This window comes from Petaurus breviceps, unplaced genomic scaffold (genome assembly GCF_028583685.1).
Source record: "Petaurus breviceps papuanus isolate PSGF00001 unplaced genomic scaffold, PetGlider_PUasm1.0 183, whole genome shotgun sequence".
In the NCBI taxonomy this organism is placed as follows: domain Eukaryota; kingdom Metazoa; phylum Chordata; class Mammalia; order Diprotodontia; family Petauridae; genus Petaurus; species Petaurus breviceps.
Genome location: NW_027185791.1, coordinates 3,501,573 through 3,513,648, shown reverse-complemented (window position 1 = coordinate 3,513,648; position 12,076 = coordinate 3,501,573). Strand labels below are relative to the sequence as shown.

Here is a 12,076-nt window from a genome sequence, read left to right as displayed (position 1 = left end):
CTTGCAGCCTCTGTTTGGATTTTGTCTCCCCAGCACTTGACATTGTGCGTAGCTAATTGATTGATAGGTTAGGATATCATGACACCCATAGACCAGTGGTTTCCTCTGGCAAACCTGCCACTCATAGTCACAAATGACTCAGGACCTTCATGTTTCACTCTGGACCTTCTTTTCCCAAAACAGGTTGGGAAAAGCTCAGAAAGTTCCTGATTCATGTAAGTACGATGTTATTCCCATCACAGCTTATCCATGCTGGTATGCATGTTGGGCAGTGAACGGGGTGAGGGAGACTAGGGCCCTGTTCACAGTTACATGAGGGTCAAGGCTAAGTGCTTACCTGTGCCTGGATAACTTTGTACATCATCTCTAATACCTACCTCCCCTTTTTCATATCCATATTTACTATTAGACTATATCCTTCCCAAAATGCCAAATATTCAATTCAAACATACTCTTACCTATTCAAACTCTTCAAGCTTACTTCATCATAACACTGCTTCTCCCTCTACACTTCCAATTTCACCATATTCAGGTGGGTTTCTGGCCGCCCCACAGGCAGCACCAATTCTAAGGCTATTATCTGACATGTTTAATAAATATTCCACAAAGGCACCTGGTGGAACAATGGACAGAGCATTGGGCCTGGAGTCAGGAAGACAAGAGTTCAAATTTGACCTCTGACATTTATTAGCTGTGTGACCCTGGGCCAATCAGTTAACCTCTATTTGCCTTAGTTTCTTCAACTATAAAATAGGGATAATAATAGCATCTATCTCACAGGGTTGTTGTGAGAATCAGATGAGAAAATATTTGTTAAAAAATGTGTTTAGCACAAAACCAGGTACATTGGAAGTCCCTTAATAAGCTACATGTCTTGTAGCCTTGTGTCCAAAACCTTTTGATATCTGCTGCTTTAGTTCCCATTAGTTATCCCTTTAACATTTAATATAACCTCTTACCTTTTTCACAATTTTTAAGTCACAAGCAGAATCAAATGGAAGAATTTTTTTTTAAAGTTGTATAAACCTTAAAGCTCTACATACAATGTATTGTTTATGATTATTATTGTTATTTTCCATGTATTCACTGAACATCTGTTGGGCCCAATGGAAGCAAAAAAAAAATAAGACTTGGTTTTTTATTTTATTAAATAAATTTATATTAAATTTATTAATCTATTTTATTAAAAATTTTAAAATATTTATTCAAATATTTTGTTTTTATATTTATTTATTACATTATTTTTATTATTAAATCTCAAGAAATTCATAATCTCATATGTGCTACAAGACTTACATGTACAAAATAATCAGAAAACAATGTGACATAATCAAAGGAGATGTTCCTTCTTTGCCAGCCCCCACTCTTTCTTTACCCCTAAAATATAAAGATTGTTATTCTATTTCAATATAATATCTAAGGTTGCTGGTGTACTTCATCATAGATAGCCCTAGAAGTGAGGTATGGTAGAGATAATTATAATAGTAATAGTAGTAAATAGCTAGCATTTATATAGTACTTTAAATTTTGCTAAAGACTTTAAAATTATTTATTATTATTAAATATGATATTATAATCATTATTTATTAAAAGTATTATTTAAAATTAATTATTTATCCTCACAACTATCCTGGGAGGTAGGTGCTATTATTACCTTCCTTTTACAGATGGGAAAACTGAGGCAACAAATTTAGGTGACTAGCCCAGAGTCACGTAGCTAATAAGTATAACTTTAAGATGGCATTTAGAAATATGACCTAGGGATTTGTGTTTTGTTAATAAGAAAACTGGGAGCTGAAACATAATGCTATCTTTGCCATCACCAGATCTGCATTCATATCCAGACTTTGATACTAGTTCTTTGGCGTTGGACAGATCACTTCTGTCTCTGGTCTTTAGTTTCCTTATCTATAAAATAGTCTCTAAGGTACCTTCTGTCTCTTGTATTCTGTGTTTTGTTGTGGTAAAGGCTGAAGTCCTGGGTCTAGATACGAGTTCATAATTTTTCTTCAGATTTAGTTGTTGGGTCTGTACATGTAGATCAGAGAATAATCCATCTCTTCTTATTCACCCTGAGTCATTTTCTTTACCGAGAGTCCCTATTTTTAAAAACAATTTTACCTAATAATCTAACCCAAAACATGTGATCTTTCCCATATACACTTTCTTTTTATGTTCCTTAGAACACATTAGACTTCCTTGTTATTCTAAATGTACAACTTCCATGTTGTTCTAAAATTGTTAAGTAAATAATATTGTTGAAAACATAATCTACTTGTTGGTTTCCTGTGTGCCTTCTAAGTATGCTCTGTATGAAGGCAGTTCCCAACTGATTTAATCGGGTTTATTCCAAAAACTTATAAAAGTCAGGTTTCTGGGACTTGAAATATATTTGTGATGAAGCAACATTATAAAGGGTGGTCAGTTTCCTGGGCCATCCCATGAGTCTCTTTAACTTGTAATATCCCTGAAACATAGTGCTATTAGTACTCTAGAAACTAATCACCATCTATAATACTGTTCCTATGGGAAAATCCATTCTAAGTTCTACTTTGGAAAAGCTAGGAACAGATACTCTGTTCCCCTGACAAGTTCCAGCATGAAGAACTTCTCTCCTTCCATCCTTCTTCCTGTATAGTAGTGGAATTAACTACTCTTAGCTCCAAACCACTGGTAATGAAATGGCTCCTGTCCCCTGAAGTAGGAGCTAAGACAGGGTAGAAATGAAGTAGAGAATTAAGTCTAGAATTAAGGGGGCTTTGGTGCAGAGGAAGAGGAGTATTACTAGAGAGGCTATGGGAGAGAGCTGCTATTAAGACAAGGCAACTGGAACCTTCTTCCCGAGCTTAAAAATGTGTAGGGCATCACTTGCAGTCCTTCCATATTATAGAAACAATTTAGCTTAGCACCTAGTGAGTAAAAGTAATTGCTTAAAATAGGAAGCTTCCAGATGGCATGTGAGTTTTTCCCTATTTCCTTTTCTCTCTCCTCCTTCAAACATGTCCTGGGGTAAGTGTCCCAAGACCATTCCTTTCCAATCCAACAATTTAGTGTGTCTTAAAAATTTATCTAAGGGCCCTATTTGCCCCAAGTACATTTTGTCCTAGACTCCATCTCTTCTGGAGTGAAAGGGTAAAGATTTGGGGGTTTCAGAGGGAATAATGATCATGGTAGAGTCAGAGGAGACAAGGGGTCAAAGGTATGGTGACAAGAAGGGATGGGGGTTACAATGAGCCATATTGGGAATGGGGAGTCTGTGGGTGGTGAGGAGGCTACTGAGGCCCTGAAAGGGAAACAGTGAAGAGTGACAATCAGAAACGGATGTCCTCCCCATGCTCTCTCATCCCGTTTTGTTGCTGACTCTTGCTAGGAGAGTAATGAGACAATGAGACCATGCTGTAATGAGCTTTTCCATCCTATCCTGGCTTCTTTTCCTCTCTCCTTGATACTTGGCACTTCTCCATCACAGATTTTACTGAACACTGGCACTGAGGAGGAGGAGAGAAACAAGACCTAGAAAGTAGTCCATTACAGGAAAATCAAGCTAAAGAAAATGGAGGTAGTGATTTTTAGGAGCAGACAAGATGGGGTTTGGTGGTTGTCTATATCACCAAGAAGAAGGGTAGGGAGCAGGATGGATATGCCATATTGCTAAATAGGAATGAAACTCCTCTGACTGAACCCAGTTGGGTTTGCCATTTGTTAGTGTGGGGAAGTTGAACTTTGATGAGGCATGACTGCCTACGAATTTTTAAAAATATCTTTTGAGTTATGAATTTAATCATCAACAAACATGAACATTTCAGTAAGTAGGAGAAAACAAAAAGGGAGATTGCGTATGAAACAATGAATTGGGTTTTTTAAAGTGTGTATTAACATAGTAGTCATAAAATTGTGATGTTGATGTCCCTTTCTGAGCTTTCTTATATATATTGGATAGCTGACCTTTATTGGAGAAATTTGCTACACATTTTCCCCCTTTCAACTGTTTCCTTCTAATTTTACTACATTTCAATTTAATAAATCAAAACCTTTTCAATTTTATATAATTAAAATTCTCTATTTTATCTTCTGCGAATTATTTAGTTAAGAATTCTCCCCAAACCACAGCTGTGAAACATTATCTCCTTCTCTTCTCCAACTTTTATTTATATATATATATATATATATATATGTTTGATATAAAACATATATGTATAAATTATATATATATATTATATTATTTAGGCCTTGTATCCATTTGGAGCTTGTTGTAATTTATTTCATAATGCCTGTATTCTTCAGGGGAGTAAATTAGGCACTTTAGAAGTCCCCAAAGACCACTAGAGTACCTCTTAATTCACTGCTATAAGAATTTGTTAACTGGTACTTTATAAAAAGTAAAGCAACTCCCCAAAGAGCTTAATGTTCTCAACAGTTTAGAAACAAAGGGGATCTTGCTAGATAAGGGAAAAACAGCTAGTCAGGTAAGGGAAGAAAGATGTTGGAATAAATTGAATTCAGAAAGACAGTTTCATTCATTCAGTAATTTGTATGGAGCTGCTCCAGTGGAAACAAGGGCAAAGTAAGCAAGGCCTGTCATGTTTGAATGCATGGTGGGAAAATAAAAAGCCCAACAAAAAAGCAAACTGTGCCCCCAAACCCACTTAACTGACTTTTTTTCCCTACAAGTTTGACTGATATTTGTGTGAAACTTCTGGAAAATTGGGTGTTGTTTAGATATGGCCAAGAAGAAAAAAAAACAAAGAAATTAAGGGAATTTATTTATTTTGTTTACAGATAATGGATTTCATTTTGAAGAGTATGTCATTTTCTTTCTTTTTTCTCCCTTTGTTTTACAACAAGAAAACACTACAGTAGAAAATGTTCATGAGCCTTCTTTTCCTCTTGTCTTTATTTCATTCATCAAAAATGATGATATTTGTCATCCCTTTCCATTTTTTTCCTCTTTGCAAAACAGTTTTTGGAAGGGTAATGTTTTCCTCCTGTTCCCTTGGCTTGCTCTAGAAATTATAATTTCTGTTATTTATGTAAAGGAATATCTATATTCATTGAAGAAAATGTCCATATTCATACTTTATTACCTAGTCATTTTTAAGAGTCAATATTGGAATTGAATCTTGTAAACTAAAAGGAAACAAACAAATTAATAAAAAAAAGAAAAAATAAATCTCTAAAAAAAAGAGTCAATTTAAGATATTAGACTAAGGGATAAGAATGTCACAGAATACTAGAGTGAGAAGGGTGATCCATTTAATGCAGTAACAGTCTCTACAACATCTTTGGCAAGTATTATTTCAAATGAGAAGGAGCTTCCTCCCTCCCCAAACAATCCATTGCATTTTCGGAAAGGTCTTGTTAGTAGCAAAATTTCCTGTTTAAAAAGTTGAAAGCCGTCTCCCCCCCAACTTCCACTTACTAGTACTAGGTCTGCCTTCTGGAGCTACACAGAACAGTGTTCTTTCCTATGACATTTCTTTGGATATTTAAAGATAGCTATCAAGCACTCCACTCAGTTTTCTTTTCTTGTTTTTTTTTTGGGGGGGGGAGGGGAGAGGGACTAAAATTCCTAGTTCCTTCAACTGCTTTTCATTTAACACAATCTCTATGCCTTGGTTGCTTTGCCCAGAACTGCTCTCTGTCACTGATCTGACACAGAATGGAACCTAGACTATGCACACGGAAGCCCCCATGTTCAAATACCCTCACCTACTCACCTATGTTTATGCTGGAATCTCAGTATAACACTCCCTACCTATGTTATGACATTCAATCCAAGAGTACCTGATGTACCCAAAAGGCTCATAATGTGGTTCACAACTTCGACCCTGAGGATATAGCTAAAGCAAGGCCATAGTGTATGAATGAAGGCATAGAGGTAGAGATTTGAGGACAAAGAAACCAAGAGGTTAACTTTATTTCTAAAATACATTTAGAATGGTTTTCATGTTGGACTGAGAAATGAGTAATATGGGTCTGGTTAATATTATAATCAAGAACTGGAAAGGACAGGTTGTTTCTTGGGGGAATGTATTTCTTATACTTTAGTTGGGTACATGAAGTTTAATAACACACTTGCAAATACGGTTCCATTTCATAATTCTAATACTAGAACAGAGAGGCAGCAACATGTTTAGAACAACTGGTCTAGAAACCATAACCTGCTGTTTTTCTGCTCATATGCCAGTCACCACTCTGGGGTCATACAGCTGAAAAGTAAAAGTGGGGTCAGGAAATATCTAGATTTGGCTCCATGCCCCTATCTGAAAATTCATTGCCTGGCAGAAACTGGAATATGCTTCTCAGTCTCTGACTTATCCTATAATCAGATTCATATGAGACGTTTTTCAAGCTGATATTTGGAGTTAAGACTCCACTGAATCTGTGTGCTATCTAATTTAGCACCTGAAACACCGAGGGGAAAATCTATAAAGCAGTGAGATATTGGAGATTATGCAACCAAAAAAAGTATGTTCATTTTCAAATCTCTGAGGGTTAAGGGAAGTTTTAAAGGAATTAAGTCACTGATTATAATACTCTACGATCATAATCTTTTTTCCCAATGGGTATTACAGGCATTTGATTTCAGTTCCTGCTTTAAAGATTGCAACATCTTAAAAAAGCAAAACAAAAGGGCAAACCATGTATACTATAAGGGTTAGGTTTGACTACTCATGAAAAAAACACCAAACTTTATCAGATGGGTATGGACAGCATGGTCTATGTGATTTTCTGGGAGGCCCCACACATATTCTATAAAAGGTATAGGGAATCTATGATAAGAAAACACTCTGTGTGAAGAAAACAGCACATATGTGGAAGGACAGAGTTTAGCACACTGAATAATCATGTAAATGTCATAGCTCACCCTGGAAAATGTTAATTCTGCTCACCTTGGATAACACATAAAGATTTTAGTCAACTGAGTAAGGAATGCTCAAGAACTCTCACAGTGCTTTGTTTGTACCCGTCTGGGCAAATCACCACATTTTATATACTTCTGTTTCTTTTTATATGCACATTTATATGTTTATCTTCTTTTTGTTTTCCTTATTAGGATGGAAGTCATCTTGGTATCTGCTTACACACATACACAAAACACATAGTAGATGTACAAGTTAAGGTTTAGATCTTTTCATAGGAAGGTCCCAAATTGGACTTCTTTTGTATTCTCCCACAGAGCCTCATTAGAGCGCTATGTATGCCCACAGCAGGCATTTCATAAATGCTTATTGAATGACTATTGAGCATTTCTACTATAGTCATTTCAGGGTACTAAAACTGTTTGGTTAAATTATGTCTTGTTAATGAAATGACAGAAAAATGTGATTTTACTTAGTGAATATATAGTTATTAAGCACATTCCATTAAAAACACAGACCCGGAGTCCACCAAAAACATGTCATTTTCTTCCCATGGGGCTTTTAAACCTTCTTTAACCTTTTACTCTCACATTTCACATTGGACATATAGAATAACTTTGCACCATCATAATAGCATGCCTGCCTCAATAGCCGTAAGGCTATCAGTCATACACACTGGACCCTGTGACTCAAAGGGAAGCCAGAATTTCATACAGACGTTTTGCTTCTGGAAACAATTTTTGTGTGTTTGTCTGCTTTATATAAATAATAGTTCTAAATGGAGCATATAGAGCTCCAAAGAGAGAGCCACTTTCTGTCAACTGTGGGCCTTTCAAAAGAAGCAATCAGAAGACACATGTGAACAGATCGTAACTGCAAGCAGGAGTGAGCTCTCCCAAAGCTTCCAATGGGGGACTAGTTCCTGCAGAGTGTAAAGACTAATGTGTACTCATATTCATTATAGAGGAAATTAAAAAAAACACCTGGGAATAAATGTTAAACAAGTATTCCTGCTACTTTCGCTGTCCTGTAGCATTAAATTGACATAGCATAATGTGAAACTTCAGGGTGATGTTGCTATTACTGAACTGGGGCAAATACTGGTTCCATCAAATTATCACCTACCTTTTTTCTTTTTTTTTTTTTGGTGGTGGTGGGGTATTTCAAGAGAATAGAATAAAGAAGAAATACCTCCAAATAATGGCCCCATCCAGTTGTGAGAACCTAAAAAGACGGGATAAGGATTTTTCTCACAACTCAGGTTCTGTGGTTACATCTCTCTCATGCATTTATCATGAGATAAATTTTCTTCACTCTGGGGTATGTTTATATGCATGGTGTGCCCTTATCTTTGCCCTGTTTGATGGTAAATAAGGACAATGTTTTGGTCATTTTTGTATCTTCCTCTCCCAGAGGTGGGGAACCTGTGGCCTCCAGGACACATGTAACCCTCTAGGTCCTCAAATGCGGCCCTTTAACTGAATCAAACCACACACATTTGCTCTGTGAAGTTTGGATTCATTCAAAGGGCTGCATGCACTTCAGTACCCAGACGGCCACATGTGGCCTGGAGGCTACAGGTTCCTCATCCCATTCTATCCAATAGCACAGTGTTCATTTAGTGTTCAATAATTACTTTTCATTTGAGTTAAAATGTATGTCCATTACTTTTTATGAGAACAAAGCATAAGTACATATGTGATTTTAGGTATTTTAGGTGGCCATGGAGATGCTCTGTTAGCATTAGCAGCATATATTAACTAGTGTTCTGTTCTCTGGAAACTTGCAGAAAAGCAGGCTGTCACATAACTAATTTAACTAGCAAGAGAGAGTAATATATGTTTTTCCACCAGGTGGCATTATGCTCAAACCACCAGTTAAATAGTTTCACTGGATACACAGTGGGCATCCTTAAATATTTCAGTATCGCCACTATCAGCCAGGGTGGGTTCAGACTATATTCTCCTTCTACTCTGAGCTTTCTTGTTTTTAAATTAAATTTTATGTTTATTTTTAGTTTACATCATTCATTTCCACTAAGGATTTTGAGTTACAAATTTTCTCCTTGTCTTTCCCTACCTACCACCCCAAAACATCGATCCCACTGAATATCCCCTCCCCCAATCTGGTCTCTCCTATATCCTCCCCCATTCCCCCTCTGACTTTCCAGTAGGGCAAGATGGATCTGTGTGTGTGCCTGTATTGCTCTGAGCTTTCCTGCCTCCTCATGTTACATCAGGTGCTGACCCCAGATTTAAAAGCAATCTATAGGTAGGGAAATGAAAAACTTCTCCAAAAAATAAAAAAATTATGACAAACTATAGCTCCAGAATACTCACCTCCAATATACAAGACGGCTCCAACTCTTAGTCAACTAACTTAATTCATAAGATTCAGGCAACTGATTTCCTGTGGCCACATGGCTTCTTAAACCACAGTACATTGTTTTCTACCCCAAACCTCCTGCTAACACATAATACGATAGGAATGCATTATTGGGTGAGACTGATGGCTTCGTCTGTGCAGTTTTCTGATTGTGATATGAAAGGACGGTAGGGCATGACTCAAGCCCTTAGAATCAGGCTTATCGTCCTACTCTTTATTAAGTATTATGGCTACAGGAAACCATATATAACCTTGTTTCTGTGCCCCATACCCTGGGCCAGGCTTGCTTCTGCCTTTGCCACCTGGCTACATTCTTACATACTGAAGGTTTATAGGATGCTTCTTTTCTCTTGCCATTTCGACAAACCCCTATCAGCTCTGTTCTCCCATTTTAGGGGCTCGATGATTAATCCTTCAGTTTCATTTAATTACTTAACATCAGATTAGCTTTTACAAAAGGACATTTACTTCAAAGAAATAGCAAGAACAAGGGGCATAATTCCCTTTCATACTGCCTAAATCTCTAGTGAGAGTGGGGGATTATAACTTGGTTTAGATCCTCTATACCATTGGTCCCACTAAGTCAAGTCCAAATTATTGCTAGCTTCTGCTGGACTGGAGACCCAGCAGCCATTTCAAATGCTCAATCTGTGCTCAGTGCTGGACTGGCTATAACACCTGGCCTGTACTCCTGAACTTCTGAATCTCTGTGGCTCACTCTCCCCATGGATCAGGTTGGAGATTCCATCCTAACTCTAGAATGGAAAAGAATGAACAAAAATCCTTGTGACCTTGGGCAAGTCACTTAACCCCAATTGCCTTCCAAAAAGAAAAAAAAAAAGAACGAACAAAAATGCCAAAGACTCAGACCTGTTTCTCGGGAGTCATATGGCTTTGAGGAGCTGAGAGGAGAAGGAGGCCCTAAGGCTTTTTGCTCCTTCTGCAAATTCTTACTGGTTTGAGTGAAGGAGCCACTTCATTTCCTCAGATGTGAATACTGTAAAAGCCCTCACCTGGTCCAACCATTTTGGCTACGAAAAAGCTTTTGAAAAAGGCTCCTCCCAACTATATAGTAGACCAAAGTTCCTGAAAATTCCAGTTCCCCATTCTCCCCCTAAAGCAGCTCCCTGTTGCCTTTATATTGATGATACCATCTTAATAAACTGTCGGTATCTGTACGTGTACCAGAATACTGCCCCTTTGCCCCCTCACATGTTATGCTTCTATACCTCAAAAGATTAAAGGCATATTCCAAGGAAAGAGGCAGCATGATATAATTGGTAGAGGTCCCAATTCTGATACTTAGGAGCTATGTGACCATACTTCACTTAGCTCCCTATTTTGTTGTTGTTCAAGTAGTATCTGATTCTTCGTGACCCCATTTGGGTTTTTCTTGTCAAAGAAACTGGAGGAGTTTGCCATTTTCTTCTCTGGCTCATTTTACATATGAGGAAACTGAGGCAAACAGGGTTAAGTGACTTGCCCAGGGTCACATAACTAGTAAGTGTCTGAGGCAGGATTTGAACTCAAGGCTTCCTGACTTCAGGCCCAGAGGTGCTCATCCACCAGACCTTCTAACTTCCCACCTTCCTCCCGGGCCATTTTTTTTTTTTTTTTTTTTTTGCTTTCTAGAGGGGGGAATGCAGGGCAATTGGGGTTAAGTGACTTGCCCAAAGTCAGTTGTCTAGGGTTTTGTGTGTGTGTGTGTGTGTGTGTGTGTGTTAAGTGCCTGAGGTCAAATTTGAACTCATGTCCTCCTGACTCCAGGGCCAGTGCTCTATTCACTGCACCACCTAGGGGCCCCTTGGGCAATTCTTTAAGATGAGAAGCTGCAGATAAAATACTTAACTACATTATTGGAGAAATTTTCCACACTGGAAGTTCCCTCAACAAAGACTTAGTTTCACTTAGTAACCTGTTGGAGGTCATTTATCTAAATTTTTAGGAGGTTATTTAACTCTCATTGTTCTATAATACTGAACCATATATATAAACTGAATATAATATATATTATAATATATAATTATTATATATATAATATATAATATTATAATATAAACTGAACCAGTTTATATTCTGAGATTGTACATCAATCTTGGAATTAATTGGCAAGTTGGACTTCCTTTTTACTGATCATAAATTTAAATGTTTCACCACTTTTAATTTTTAAAGGATTTTCGTTTGGGTGTTCTTTATCTGACATCATAGTAGAGTTTAATAATCCCTCTTAGCCTCTGTATTTCCAGAGTGCAGTCCTAATCCTTTTAGTATATCCTGAGATACTAAAAAATCCTATTAGTAATTTTGTCATTTTTTGACAAAAAGGGGGAAGGTAAAAAGTGGAATGTGATAGAGAATGTGACGAAATTGTGGGTTCACATTCAATCTCAGAGATGTACTGACTATGTGAACCTGGGCAAATCCCTTACAGTCTCAATATTCTAAGCATGTCCCTGAGACTGTATCTACATGGAAGGTACGGACCAGTATTTGAGAAAGAAAGTGGACTCATCTAATGGAAGTAGAGCTGCAGTCCAGGGGCAGCTCAGTGACACAGTACACAGAGTGTGAGAAAGGTGCCAGGGAGACCTGGATTAATTCTTGCCTCAGACACCTATGAGTTATGTGACTCCAAGGTCCCTTAAGCCCCTTAACCTCTGTTAGCTTGTTTCCTCTTCTGTAAAATGGGGAGTAATAATAGCAGCTACTCACAGAGTTGTTGTGAGGTTCAAAGGAGATAACCTATCTGAAGTGCTTTGCAAACCTTAAGTGATAGACACATGCTATCCTCATCATCATACTCATCTCCCTCCTCCTTCCTCCCCCCT

The 12,076-nt window shown here is 37.5% G+C and overlaps 1 protein-coding gene across 1 annotated transcript in view; it reads left to right on the top strand.

Annotated features, from left to right (window-relative positions):
* The window catches only part of PRDM6 (PR/SET domain 6), a 161,180-nt gene that overhangs the window by 118,972 nt on the left and 30,132 nt on the right, over positions 1-12,076 (top strand). The window lies entirely within an intron of this gene.